The sequence below is a fragment of the Melospiza melodia genome, unplaced genomic scaffold (assembly GCF_035770615.1).
Source record: "Melospiza melodia melodia isolate bMelMel2 unplaced genomic scaffold, bMelMel2.pri scaffold_34, whole genome shotgun sequence".
Classification (NCBI taxonomy): Eukaryota; Metazoa; Chordata; class Aves; order Passeriformes; family Passerellidae; genus Melospiza; species Melospiza melodia.
In genome coordinates, this window is record NW_026948659.1 from 4,698,580 (window position 1) to 4,713,817 (window position 15,238).

Consider the following 15,238-nt stretch of genomic DNA (forward strand, 5'->3'; position numbering starts at 1 on the left):
TCAGGACACTCAAAATCCCACAAATTCCCCCCAAAATGCCCCAAATTCCCCCTCAGGACACCCAAAATCCCTCAAATTTCCCCAAAATGTCCCAAATTCCCCCCAAATTCTCCAAATTCCCCCAAATTCCCACTCAGAACACTCTGGGCACTCAAATTCCCATTTTTGGACCCAAATTCGCCCTTTTTGGTGCTAAATTCTCCTTTTCTGGTACACATTTCCCTTTTTTGGACCCAAATTCTTCTTTGTTAGTCCTAAATTCCCCCTTTTTTAGTCCCAAATTTCCCTTTTTTTAGTTCCAAATATTCCTTTTCTGGTACAAATTTCTCATTTTTGCCCCAAATTCTCCATTTTTAAACCCAAATTTCCCTTTTTAGCCCCAAATTCCCCATTTATGGACCCAAATCCCCCCTGTTTAGTCCCAAATTCCGCTTTTTTAGTCCCAAATTTCCTTATTTTATTCCCAAATTTCCCTTTTTTAGTCCCAAATTCTCCCTTTTTAGTCCCTATTTCCCCATTTCCAGTCCCAAATTCCCATTTCTTATTCCCAAATTCCCCCTTTTTCTAACAAATTTCCCCTTTTCACCTCACAACTCCAGTCCCAATTCCCCCCTCAGCCCACCCAACCTCTCCCTCATCGCTCCCAAACTGCTCCCAAGGCACCCAAACCCCGCGGATCCCCTCAGAACCCTCCCCAAAATCCCCCAAATCGCCCAAAATTGCCCAAAATTTGCAAAAATCACCCCAAAATCCCCTCGGTACCTTGAGGGTCTAAACGCGCTCCCCGCGCTCGTTCTCGTAGCACTGCAGGAACATGGCGGCGGTGGCGGGAAACAGAACCGGAAGTCGCCTCAGGATTGAAGGAGATGTGGGCAGGGTTTATAACGGAAGTTGGTGAAGGGAGTGATGGGAAATGTAGTCCCAAAAAGGGAGCAGGAGTACAGAAGGGAAGTGCGCGGGGTTTAAAGTGGAAGCTGAAAAAGGGGATGATGGGAAATGTAGTCCCGGAATGGAGCGGAGTACAGAGGGGAAGTGGGTGGGGTTTAAAGCGGAAATTGGCAAAGGGCGTGATGGGAAATGTAGTATCGAAAGGAGCGGGAGTACCGAGGGGAAGTGGGCGGGGTTTGTAGCAGAAGTGAGCGAAGGGGATGATGGGAAATATAGTCCCGGACGGGAGTGGAAGTACCGGGCAGGAAAAAAGAGGAATTTGGGACCAGAAAGGGAAAGTTTGAGTCAAAAAAGGAGAATTTTGGTCTAAAATGGGAATTTGTGCCCAAAAATGGGAATTTGGGCACTAAGGGGAGGTTTGGAGCCAAAAATAGGAATTTGGGTCAAGGAAAAAAGAATTTGGACCAAAAAAGAGGAAATTTGGGTCCAAAGAGGAGAATTTTGGATTAAAAAATGGAAATTTGTGCACAAAAAAGGGAATTTGCGCAACAACAAGGGGAAATTGGGTTAAAAAAATGGAGATTTGGGCTGAAAAAAGGGAAAATTTAGGTCCAAAAAGGAGAATTTGGGACTAAAAAAGGGAATTTGGGTCCAGGAAGGGAAAGTTTGGGACAAGAAGAAGAATTTGTGTCCAAAAATGGAGAATTTCGACCAAAAAAGTGGAATTTAGACGAAGAAAATGGAAATTTGTGCCCAAAAAGGGAAAATTTGGGTCCAAAAATGGGAATTTTTGTCCTAAAAGGGAAATTTGGGTCCAAAAATGGGAATTTTTTTCCTAAAAGAGAAATTTGGGTGCTAAAAGGAGAATTTTGGTTGAAAAAAGGAGAATTTGCTTCAAAAAAGGGAATTTGAGCAACAAAAAGGAGAAATTTGGACCTAAAAAGGGAATTTGGGTGAAAAGAGGAAAAATTGTGGCCAAAACTGGGAATTTGGGTGCTCAGATAGGAAGTTTGGACCGAAAAATGGAATTTGGGACTAAAAAATTGAAATTTGTGCCCAAAAAAGGGAATTTGAGCAACAAAAAGGGGAATTTGGGCTGAAAAAAGAGAAAATTTGGGTCCAAGAAAAGAGAATTTGGGACTCAAAAAGGGATATTTGTGCCCCACAAATGGGAAATTTGGGTCCAGGCAAAAAGAATTTGGACCAAAAAAAGGAAATTTGGGGAGAAAAAAGGGGAATTTGGGGCCAAAAATGGAAAGTTTGGGCTCAAAAAGGGGAATTTGAGCAACAAAAATGTAAATTGGGTTAAAAAAAAAGGGAATTTGTGCTGAAAAAAGGGAAAATTTGGGTCCAAAAAAATGGAATTTTTTTCTGGGAAAAAAGGGAATTTCGACACAAAAAAGGGGAAATTGGGCTGATAAATGAAGAATTGTCGCAGAATGAGACCTTTGTCGGGGATGAGCCATTTGTCGGGTGCAGGGAAAACTTGGACACTCAATATGAGTCAGCAGCAAGTTCCGTTTATTGAAGAGAGCATCAGACACTTATCCAGCAAGTAATGAGCTCATGAATATTCTGTGAGCCAAGCGATCTATTGGTTAAACTAAACATCAATTCTCCCTCATTCCTTTGGGCCTACGTTCTCTATTTCCCACGTCTCTCTGTCCACTCGTTATCATACCCAGCTAGGCCCAAGGACGCGCTGTCTTGCAGGTTCAGGACTCGGAATTAGCAACAGCCTTGTGCTTTTCCAGTCTCTAGTCAGCGAAATTCCCAACAGGTGGGGACTGAGGACAGCAGAGGAGAACCCTGGGAGGGACTGAAGGGTGGTGTAAGAGAGGGTGAAGCCTTTTGACATAGTAGAGAAAAGCAAGAAAAAGCCCAAATTAATGCCAAGGGCACCTGGGGAGGCCCAGATTCAGAACAAATGTTTTGCGGAGAAAAGTAGAAACCTCACAACTTTGTAAAAGTTGTAAAGCCCGGTATGCTTTTATTACGACGCGCGCCAGACGCAAGCTCCCAAAAAGGCAAGCGTGCCTCTGAAGACCTCGGGTCTTCTTTTATCCCCCTTCCAAATGCATATGCATACAGTTTCACAATAAGTTCATACATATTCATTCCTTGTGACATTTAGCACCAGTTCTTCTTTATCAAAAGAATTTCTATGTCTGGGGCAGATTGACCTTGTGGTCATTTCTGTCTTTCTTTCTCTGCCTCCTTGTTGTCTCTAAAATGCGGCTTTTCCTTCAGCTTTGGCTCCACAGACCCCTCACCTCTTCCAGACACTTCACCTAATTAAGAATAAATCTTTACTCTGTCTCACAAAGACAATGGAGTTTCTCTCCCAGGGCAGGGCTGTGGTGCAGCACATCACCCAGAAGGAGCCTGGGCCAGCCCCAGGCTTTGTGTGGGCAGGCAGAGGCAGGCAGGAGGCAGAGCTGTCAGCAAAGGAAGGGGCCAGCCAGGTGGGGCAGCCGGGGGATGCCGACAGCCTGCAGGGACAGAGGCGCATGGCAGGGACACCGTGGGACAGCCTGGGCTGCACAGGGCACAGGCATGGGCAGCAGCTGCAAGACAGCCCTGCCAGAGCCAACTTGGGCAGCACTTTGGCCATGGCAGCTGGGCCTGGGCCTGAGGCAGGAGCAGGAGACAAGTGACCCTTGCAGGCCTGGGGCCTCATTGCCTCCTTGTCCCTGCTCAGCAGCCTGGCAGGGGCCGCCCCATGCTCCTGCCCTTGCCATTGCACATCCCCACATGCCAGTGCCCATCCCGGCAAGAGCCCTGAGCAAGGAGGGAGGGACAGCATCTGCCTGGCCAGGGGCTGGGGCTCAGGCCTTGGCCCTTGGCATTCCTCAAACACATCCAGCTTTGCTCAGCCCCAGAGACACCTTGGCCTTGTTTGTCCCCAGCTGTCATCACTGCCTCCAGTGTTCTGCTCTAACTGGAACCTGGGGACACTTTCTCAGTTGTGTCCATCGGTGGGACTCATTTAAACTTCAAGAAACTTCAGAGCTTCATTTTAAATTTGAGTTCTTGAGAAGTTTTTTGAGCACTCTCTCAGGGACTGAGTCTGATGTAAACAACACCAGATCCCCTAGAGGCTCATTAAATTCCTTGTGCTGTTTCTGTGCTGCTGAGCTTTAAAGGAACAGCTCTTCCCAGGGCCAGCTCCTGTCCCAGCCCAGCAGGGCTGAGGGCTCTGCCTGCAGGCACTGAGGGGACAGGAGCCAGGCCGAGACAGGCTGAAGGCAATCAGGATTGGGAAGACATTGAGCTGAGACTTCACTTGGGGGAAGATCTTCACAGCCCTGTGCATGGTAAGTGTGTGGCTGCAGGGCAACGTCCCCTGTGCTCCTGGAGGGATCTCCTGCAGCTGACCCAGGACAGGACTGATGTGACTGTAAGGATGCTCTGCTGCTCTTTCTGCTTTGGGGGAGGCTGTGCTGCAGAGCAGGGCTGTCCTGGGCAACGTCAGAGGGACAGGACAGGACGGCTCCTGCTGCCAGGGACGGCTGCAGGGGGTGAAGCTGGGGCTGCAGCCAGGGCTGCTCAGAGCTCCAGCTCATGCCCAGGGTGTTTTCATGAGCTCATTCATGGCTGGATTTTCCTGCTCGTGATCCCTCTGCTCTCAGCAGTCTCTCCTGGCTGCCCAGGGTAACACAGGAGTGGATTTCAGAAAGGTGCAAGTGCAGGGCAGCTGGAACAGGAGAGAGGGCAGAGCAGCTCCCCTCAGTCTGCACTGAGCTTCAGACAACCCTCCTGCCTCCCTCGACTCTTTGTTCTCCCCAGGTGCAGCAGAATCCCTCGCTCTGCCTTCTGTTATCCCCATCCCTTCACCCAGGCAGTTCTGCAGCCTTACAGGAAGATTCTTTATCCAAGCCTGAACACCAGGACTGGGCCCTGCCCTCACTGTTCCCCTGCATTGACTGGGGGTCAGGGCTGACGCCCAGGTGTCCTGTAGGCCAAGGTCCAGCTCCTCACACAGCATTGGCCAGCAGCAATCAGGGCTCCAGCAACACTGGTGAAGGAAGATTCCTAGACATACACAAGGGGGAGGTGCTTAGTGGAAAGAAAGAGGCTACGACAAAGAGTTGTGATTTTTCTGTGAGAAATTTCCCCTCCATTGCCCTGTCTTTCCTCCTTCTGTATGTTGAAATGTGCAGACACAGCAAATGTCCAACAGCAGCTCCATCAGGAACTTCCTCCTGCTGGCACTGGCAGACACGCGGCAGCTGCAGCTCCTGCACTTCTGCCTCTTGCTGGCCATCTCCCTGGCTGCCCTCCTGGGCAACGGCCTCATCATCAGCGCCATAGCCTGCGGCCACCACCTGCACACGCCCATGTTCTTCTTCCTGCTCAACCTGGCCCTCAGTGACCTGGGCATGATCTGCACCACTGTCCCCAAAGCCATGCACAATTCCCTCTGGGACACCAGGGACATCTCCTACTCAGGATGTGCTGCTCAGCTATTTCTGTTTGTATTTTTCATTTCTGCAGAATTTTCCCTCCTGACCGTCATGTGCTACGACCGCTACGTGTCCATCTGCAAACCCCTGCACTACAGGACCCTCCTGGGCAGCAGAGCTTGTGCCCACATGGCAGCAGCTGCCTGGGCCAGTGCCTTTCTCACTGCTCTGCTGCACACAGCCAATACATTTTCCCTGCCCCTGTGCCATGGCAGTGCCCTGGGCCAGTTCTTCTGTGAGGTGCCCCAGATCCTCAAGCTCTCCTGCTCACACTCCACCTTCAGAAAAATCTGGATTTCATTGGTTGCTGCCTCTTTAGCTTTTGGCTGTTTTGTGTTCATTGTTTTCTCCTATGTGCAGATCTTCAGGGCTGTGCTGAGGATCCCCTCTGAGCAGGGACGGCACAAAGCCTTTTCCACCTGCCTCCCTCACCTTGCCGTGCTCTCCCTGTTTGTCAGCACTGCCACATTTGCCTACCTGAAGCCCCCCTCCATGTCCTCCCCATCCCTGGATCTGGCCCTGTCAGTTCTGTACTCGGTGGTGCCTCCAGCCCTGAACCCCCTCATCTACAGCCTGAGGAACCAGGAGCTCAAGGCTGCGGTGTGGACACTGATGAACAGACGGTTGCAGAAACGTTAAGCTTCTGACCAGTTTCTGCAAATCTCATGTAATAAAAGTCATCTTTGATACCACTTGGGTTTGTTTGTTGATATGTCCTTGTCTTTCGGTTTAGCGTTTTATTATTTACAACAAAGGAATGTCGGTGTTTGTGCCATTTCTCATTTTGTTTCTCTCAACGTTCATGGTGGCCTCAGACTGTGTCAATGAGGTGCTGCACTCTCAATGGCTTCAGACAGAATAAAGGCTCTCCGAGCAGAGTTTTCACCAGAGTTCCCCCTTCTGTTCCCTTCTCTCTGCAGCAGCAATGTCTGTGTGCAGTGCAGGGGGCAGATCAGGGCTGGCCCAGCAGCTGTGCCCAGCAGCAGCAGCACTTGGTGTTGTCAGTGCTGCTGCCGTGGCCCTGCCCCGCTGCCCTGGTGGCCCTGGTGTTGCTGCAGGGCCCGAGTGCTCTCAGGGCCGGGCACAGCCCTGGGGGTGGCAGTGCCGGGGCTGCAGCAGGGACAGGCCATGGGCACTGCTGGGGCAGCGCTGACGCCTCAGCCCAGGGCCTGGGGGCTCCAGGCTCCTTGCCCAGGCTCTCTCAAGAACACGCCCAGGCCAATGCTGAGCACAGAAAAGCCCCGTGAGCAGCCCCAGGCTAGCCGTGGGCAGGCTGGGGGCAAACAGCATGGCTGGGGCTCTGCAAGGGCCCTGGGGCAGACGGGAAGGAGCAGCAGAGCAGGGGCTGATCCATCCCCAGTGCGCTGCACAGCCCAGGGCAGCGTCCCAGAGCGTCCTGATGGAGCTGCCAACAACATCGCCCCTCTGCAGCCCTGGCCTCTCCCCCAGCTCACACAGGTGCCCCATCCTTGCAGGCACAGACACGGCAGCACTGGCTCAGCAGCCCCTGTTTGCATTGCACAGAGCAGGGGGAGCACCTCCATGCTGTTTGTGTGGGGACATGAACCTGAGGGAGCACAAATGCCATCAGTCCCAGGGGCCCGCGAGGGCTGGGGGACACCAGGGAAACCACTCAGCTTTGCCCTGGCCTCTGCAGTCAGCCAGAAAGTTTGTTCCCATCGGCTGGGAGTTTCCTGTCCCACTGCAGACGCTGTTGCTCAGAGCCAGGGCTGCCTGGCAGCCACCCCCATACTGCCCTGAGCATTTCCTTGGCTTCACCTGTGCTTTCTTTCCCCTTTGCTGATCTAGATTACTTCTTCTTCCACCCCTGTACCCTCCCTTCAACCAGCCCATCCCTGTTTGCCCTGTCCACTCTGGCCCCACTCCCCAATGCAGTTCCTGACTTGGCACCATGGGAATGTCCCTTGGGCAGCAGGATCATCCTACAAGTGCTGCAGGAATTGTCTGCAGGCTCCTGCAGTGCCTCCTGCTGCTCCCTTGCCAGACGCAACCCAGGCCAAGGGAGCACATCTGGGCTGCTGTGTCTGGCTCTGGGGCTCCCTGTTCTGAGCACTGAGGAGGGGCTGCAGAGGCTCTGCAGGACTGACAGGATGGGCTTTGGGGCTGGCAGGAGAAGCTGAGGGACCTGGGCTGCTGGAGCTTCTGAAGAGGAGGCCCAGGGCTCCTCCTGCAACTGCTCCAAGGGTGGTTCCAGAGAGTCACAGATACAGCAAGGGTGGAAAAGACTTTGGAGATCATCAAGTCCAACCTCTGCCCTGACACTGCCTTGTCTCCCTGGGCCTCCTCTTCTCCAAGATAAACCACCCCAGCTCCCTCAGCCTCTCCTCACAGGACGTGTGTTCCAGACCCCTCCCCAGCCTTGTTGCCCTTCTCTGGACACGCTCCAGCCCCTCCATGGCCTTCCGAAATTGGGGGCCCAGAACTGGACACAGCACTCGAGGTGTGGCCTCACCAGTGCCGAGTGCAGGGGAAGAATCGCTGCCCTGCTCCTGCTGGCCACACCATTCCTGATCCAGGCCAGCAGCCATTAGCCTTCTTGCCCACCTGGGCACACTGCTGCCTCATGTCCAGCCTGCTGTCCATAAGTGCCCCCAGGTCCCTATCTGCCTGGCCGCTGTCCAGCCACTCTGTCCCCAGCCTGTAGCACTGCAGGGGTTGTTGTGGCCAAAGTGCAGGACCCGGCACTTGGACTTATTAAACTTCATCTTATTGGACTCTGCCCATCCATCCAACTGTTCCCGCTCTCTCTGCAGAAGCCTCCTACCTTCCAGCAGATGGACACACGCTCCCAGCTTAGTTTTGTCTGCAGATTTGCTACTGAAAGTCTCAACACTCTCATCCATGTTGTCAGTAACAATATTGAACAGAACTGGCTCCAGCAGAGACCCCTGAGGGACACCACAGGTGACTGGCTGCCAGCTGGATGCAGCAGCATTCACCACCACTCTCTGGTGTAACATTCACCGCCACTCAATTGGCTCTCCAGCCAGTTGTAGGTGTTTAGTTGATGCCCCTTGTTCTTTCAGAGAATATTAGAAAACTTAATAATTTCATGGTCAGTGGTGGTGTTCACAGAGGTCCTAGAAGAGGGAAGAGAAAAGGATCTGACTCCATGTTTCAGAAGACTAATTTATTATTTTATGATAGATATTCTATTAAAACTATACAAAAAGAATAGAAGAAAGGATTTCATCAGAAGGCTTGCAAGCAAAGGAGAAAGAATGGAATGATAACAAAATCCTGTGTCTGACCAGAGAGAGACACAGCTGGACTGTGATTGGCCATTAATTAGAAACAATGACATGAAGCCAATCACAGATCCACCTGTTGCATTCCACAGCAGCAGATCATGATTGTTTATATTTTGTACCTGAGGCCTCAGCTTCTCAGGAGCTAAATCATAGCAAAGGGATTTTTCAGAAAATATCATGGCTACAATGGTCGCTGTGCCCCAAACAGCCTCTGACCACCTCTGATCTTCCACCAGCCCTTCTCTGTTTCTGACCAGCAGGAGACAGAGCTTTCTTTGGCAGTGGGAATTGCAGGAAACCTCCCCCAAGTGCACCTTGGAAGGTTCAGGCTGGAGCTGAGGAGAAGGCAAAGTCCCTTGCAGGGCAGAATGTTGGTGCTGGAGGTGTGGCAGCGTGAGGCTGGGCCATGGCCGGGCTCTGTGTGCCAGGAGCTGGCAGCGCTGGGTGCAGGGAGCCCAGGGAGGGCACAGCAACGCTGGGTGAGAAATGCTGGGGCACAGCGAGATGGGCGAGTGCAGCCGGCCAGGGCAGAGGAGCAGCACGCCCAGGGGGCACAGCCTGCAGGACAGATGGCCAAGGGCTGGGCAGGGCTGGCAGGGCCACAGGCACCCAGGCCTTTGTGCCCTGGGCTCAGGCAGCGCCTCTGGAGGCCCCACGGGAGGAACTTTCCTGGCAGGGGCTGCACTTTGCTTCTCCCTCGGCCTCCCTGGGGAGGCTGGCAGGGGCTGCAGGGTGATGCCATTTGTCCTTGCTGCCCCTCACATCCCCCTGGCCCACCAAGAGCCCCGAGGCAGCCGTGAGGGACAGGCCCTGCTGGCCCAGGCTGGGCTCAGGGCTTGGCCTTTCTGCTTCCTGCAGCCAAGCCAGGCCTTGCTCAGCATTGCAGTTCCCTGCTCAGAGCCTTGGGCTCCCTGCAATCCTTCCCTCAAGGATCTGCTCTCACCCGGCCCTGGGCAGCCTTGGGCACTCCCTGCCCTCCCTGGGGCCCAGCCATGCTCCAAGGAACATGGAGTTTTGCTGCTGACTCTTTGAGCAGCGTCTCCATCCTTCTCTGCGTTCCTGAGGCTCCTGGAGCCAGCCCCAAATCCAGCGTGGGGCTGATTAAAATACAGATAGGCCTCAGGAGCTCTTTGTCTCCCTTCCATTGCCTTTGGGTCTCTAGGGCTTGTGCAGTGACTGGAGTCAGTTTGGAGTTGTCTTCAGGAGGAAGATGTCAAAATGCTCCTCATGATTTTTGTTTTTTTGATCACATCAGTATCTTTCTAGTTGTTAGTTATGAGAAGAGGGGATAGAAGCATTCCCCAAGTGATCTGGATGATGAATGTCTCCTTAGGAGGTCTGGGCATGGATAAGAATGAGCCCCTTGCAGGCTGAGCCTGTTTGGACAAGCTGCTCCTCACCCCCAGCCTCACCATGTCTGACAACGCCCACCTGGGACTGACATCCCTAAAAAAAAGAAAAATTTTAGCATTTTTCCTGTTAAAGAAAATTGATTAATAACAAAATTATAATTGTATTATTTTAATTTAGGGTAGTCTCATACAATATTTTTATTACTTAATTTGTATATTTATATTAAAATTGGATACATTTCTAGCAACCAAGAAAATTATTCATCATTGGTTCTAAGTAACACAATTCCTTCATGAATTAATTAAATAATTTCTATTGGCTATTTATTTCTTTCTCTTTATGTTAATTAGTTATATTTGTACTCTTTTTGTCATCTTTTTTATCATCTTTTTCTCAGACAGGATTGGGGGGGCGTGCACTTCGGGGTCCCTGGAGACATTTCTGGGGCACATTTGGTGCAGTTACGGGTCTGGGGAGGGAATTCAGAGGGAACTTGAGGGTCTGGAGCACACTTTGGGGAGCCAGGTGGGCACTTGGAGGGGCACTCAGGGATTCTGAGGGACAGTTCAGGGTCCGGGGCAGAACTTGGGGGTCCAGGGGGGGCCCTTGGAGGTCAGGGAGGGGAATTTGGGGCCCTTCGGGGTCCGGGCGGGCACTTGGAGGGACTCGAACGGGGCTCTCTGGGGCGCGGGGGGTGATGGGAGTTGTACGCGTGGGTATCATACGGTTTAACAGGGCCGCGGAGCATCACGGGAGTTCTGGGCGCAGCTGCAATGGCTCTCGGTGGGGCGCGGGGCATGACGGGAGATAAAGTCCCGCCTGAAATGGCGCTGGTCGTGCGCTGCGGAGCATGCTGGGAGCTGTAGTCCCAAAAGTGGTTGGAACGAAATGTTTCGGAGTCCGGGACGGCTCTTGGGGGACACCTTTGCGTCCGAGCCCCGACTAGAGATCCTCTGAGGGAACATAAACGGCACAGGAGTCCTTGGGAGGAGCTCGGAGAGCTCCAACCGGGCTCTTTAGGGCGCGGGTCGCGGCCGGAGTTTTAAGGGCGGGACTGTGTTCTGGGGGGCTCTGGGGCCACGGGGGACGAGAGGAGATGAATTCTCAGAAGTGGCTATACCGGGCAGCTGTGGGGGTGGGAGCACTCAGGGGTTCGGGGGTGCTTATGGCAGACCCGAATGAGCGCTCAGGGGGCACTGAGGGACCCTGGAGTGTTTGGGGGACACTTATGGGACAGATGGGGGCGGATCCTGGAGTCCTGTGGAGCGCGGGGCATGACGGGAGTTGTTATCCCCGCTGCAATGGGCTCAGTTTTGCCGCAGGGCATGACGGGAGTTGTAGGCAAAAAGAAAATTTGCTGCCTGTGTAAGCACCGCCCCCAGGCCCGGATCCCTGGCGCTGATTGGCTGCCGCTGGAGATGGGCGGGAGCTTCGGCAAATGGGATGCAGTGGAGGTGGGAACAGCCCATTCACCCTCCTCCAGTCTTTCCCAGTAAAGCCCAGTTCATCCCTAGTACAGACCAGTATAACCCCTGTAAAGCCCAATTAATCCCCAGTAACCCAGTACAATCCAGTACCCCTCCAATCCCTCCCAGTACAGCCCAGTCCGTCCCAATACACCCGAGTTTATTCCCAGTCATTCCCAGTTCCTCCCAGTGTCATCCACAGGATGTCCCAGTGTCCCCAGTCATCTATGCAATAGCCCCAGTGTCCCCAGTTTCTCCCAGTATCCCCCAGTGTCACTCCCAGTATGTCCCAGTGTCTCCCACAGTGTTCCCAGTGTTCCCCAGTATGTCCCAGTCCTCCCCAGTGTTTCCAAGGACAGCTTAATTTCTCTCGGTGGCCGTGGCAGCCAAACCCAGCAGTGGGGTCAGTGCAGTGCCCATGGCCACAGCCCCTTGCAGTGGCCCAGTGCAGCTTGGGCTGATGATCCACCCTCACAGCTGGCCCAGGGCAGCTCTGCAGTGGCTTTGGTGGCACCTGGGGCTGGCACACACCTGAGCAGTGTGTCTGTTTGCAGTGGGGAAACTCAGAAGTTTGAGACTGCTGGAAAAAACCCCCAAAAGTGAAAACCCCTGTTAGGCTGAGTGCAGCCAGCTCTGCAAGCACAGCAGGTCCCAGGGGAGTGAGGACAGACAGGATGGGGCTGGGCAATGTGGAGCAAGGTTGTCCACACTGGGTCAGAGCTCAAGGCACAGCTTCTGTGAGCAGGCCAGAGCTGCTGAGGAGAGACCCTGGGTCAATATCAATCACAGAATGCTGCAAAAAAATCTGATGTAAAGAGAAATAAAATAATATACATCCTTTAAAATAGGAATTTGTATTTTTTACAAGTTCTTTGAAATCTTTCTCCATAAGTGGACTAGAAAAATTTCAATGACCCTCTCAGGGCTTTTGTGTTGTTTACATCAGACTCAGTCCCTGAGAGTGTCTTCAATAAACTTCTCAAGAACTCAAAATTAAATTAAAACTCTGAACTTTCTTGAAGTTTTAATGGGTCCCACTGAGGAACACGACTGAGAATGTGTCCCCAGATCCAGTTAGAGCAGAACACTGGAGGCAGTGATGACAGCTGGGGACGAACAAGGCCAAGGTGTCTCTGGGGCTGAGCAAAGCTGGGTGTGTTTGAGGAATGCCAAGGGCCAAGGCCTGAGCCCCAGCCCCTGGCCAGGCAGATGCTGTCCCTCCCTCCTTGCTCAGGGCTCTTGCCGGGATGGGCACTGGCATGTGGGGATGTGCAATGGCAAGGGCAGGAGCATGGGGCGGCCCCTGCCAGGCTGCTGAGCAGGGACAAGGAGGCAATGAGGCCCCAGGCCTGCAAGGGTCACTTGTCTCCTGCTCCTGCCTCAGGCCCAGGCCCAGAAGCCATGGCCAAAGTGCTGCCCAAGTTGGCTCTGGCAGGGCTGTCTTGCAGCTGCTGCCCATGCCTGTGCCCTGTGCAGCCCAGGCTGTCCCACGGTGTCCCTGCCCTGCGCCTCTGTCCCTGCAGGCTCTGGGAAAAGGTCCCCCTGTACCTTGTGGACACATGCCGTGGCGTTTTGGAATGTTGTCCATATGGATGGCTACAGAGCACCAAAATATAAATTCTCATCTCTTTTTTCTGAAAATATAGGATCATAAGTCCTTATACTCTCCTTTGGTGGTTTTCATTATAATAAAACTTACCTTTCTGAATACAAGGGTGTCCTTCTTTGTGTGTAATATCTAACAGAAAGGTAAAAAATAATTAGGAACCATTTCAGGCATTGGCATTCATGACCATAGCACTCCAGGAAGGGGCCAAGTTAGAATCCATGTGTTTTTCAATACAACTATTGTTCTGGAATCTAGTAACATAACTGAAGAGGACAACTGGGAAGTGACTTTGTCCTGCAGCCTGATGGCTCTCCTTTTTTAAGAAATTCATGTGTAAAATTATAACTAACCTGATGTCATTTGTATTTTTAGAGGAAAGAAGGGGTCATTAAGAGTAACTAAGGCCTATCCATAAGACATTCTCTAGATCTTTAGATTATTCAGCCCCAAAGGATAAGTTATCATGGTATACCATGATAAAGGGTACCTTTATCAACACCATATGGACCACCCTGTAGAGGGCCTTTGGACACTCAACTTTTCAGCTACCTCATACAGACATGTTCATACACACAGACAAGTGTGCAAAAAGCTTTCTCATCTGACTCCACCAGATCCCACTGGCTCTGCAGTGCAGTCAGAAAATACACATTGAGTCTAATTAAGATACAGGGTACTGTGGAACAGTGCAGGGACCAGGTGCAAGGCAGGGCGTTACAAGCACACTGATCAGCATTTGTCAGCATCTGTCAGCATGACTGACACCACTTATTTTATTATTCCTCTATTTTCCTATGTCTATTTCTCTCCAAACCACCTTAATCCCTCCCTTTTCCTTCTTTGGTTCTTCCCCTAACATTCCATATTAAGTCTAGTGAAATTCAAAAATGCTGCTTCCTTGCACCTCAGTATTAACCCTGTAACACTAGGCAGTAATACCAGCCATTCTGCAAAGCCATCTGGAGAGCCACTCTGCTGACTCGTGGTGATAAGTTTTCTTCCCTGATCATGAGGCTGAGGCTCTCCTGGAACAGCTGAGAATGTTTTTATTTATTTATTTGTAAATGTATTTTTAAAATTAATGTATTTTATTTATTTATTTAACATCTTTTATCATGGTCCACATGTTCCATATGGCATACCATGTCCCCTGCTACAAAAGACTCCAGTATCGCAGCTCTTACTTTCAAAATGAAAACAATACTGAAAAAACTTCTATCCTTCAGTGGAACCCAACTACTGACAGAGTCTTATGTGAATCTCTCCTGGTCACCTTGTTACAGTGATTGACAGGGGTGTTGGCCATCTAAATATCTCCCAAGGCTGCAGCCATCATTTGGCAATGTGGAACAGGTCTTGGACCACATAAGCCATGTTGTAAAACTCATCCCCCGGCTGCCCCACCTGGCTGGCCCCTTCCTTTGCTGACAGCTCTGCCTCCTGCCTGCCTCTGACTGCACACACAAAGCCTGGTGATGACCCAGACTCATTCTGGTGTTGGACCAGAGCTCTGCCCTGGAGGGAAATTTCTTTCTCCTGCATGCCAGTCTGGACCTCCCCAGCTGCCATTTTTATTAATTTTTCTTTTTTCTGCCTTTTTCTTTTATGTCAAAAGGATCCACTATCACTTAAACCACCCTTCAGTCCCTCCCAGGGCTCTCTTCTGCTGTCCTCAGTCTCCACTCCACGGAGCACAGAGCTCCTCTGTCCCTGTACAGTGCTCATGTGCCTGAGGCCATGGGTGCCTGGACAAGAAAGAGGGTTCTTTTCTACAGGAAGGAAATCACAGAGCCCGAGGGGTTTGAAGGCAGATCAGAGGCACTCACCGGACACCAAGGCCAGCTAAACCTGACCGTTCTTGCTGCTTTTGTCTGAAAGCAACCCTTGGATATTTGTGGAGTTTTGAAAGTGGAATTCCGTTTCAGCCATGGGTACCTGGACCAGAATGACAGTTCTTCTCCACAGGATGGAAAGGGCAGAGCCCCAGTGTTTTAAAGGCTGATTAGAGGCAGCTCCAAGGAGGCCAAGGCCAGCCAGACCAGTTTGTCTTGGCAGCTTTTGTCTAGGAGGAATCCTTTTATAAATGAAATTTTGGATGCCAAATCCCAGTTTTGTCCATGGGCATCTGGACAAGGACAGTTCTTTTCCATAGGAAGGAAAGTACAGAGCCCAGGTGTTTCACGG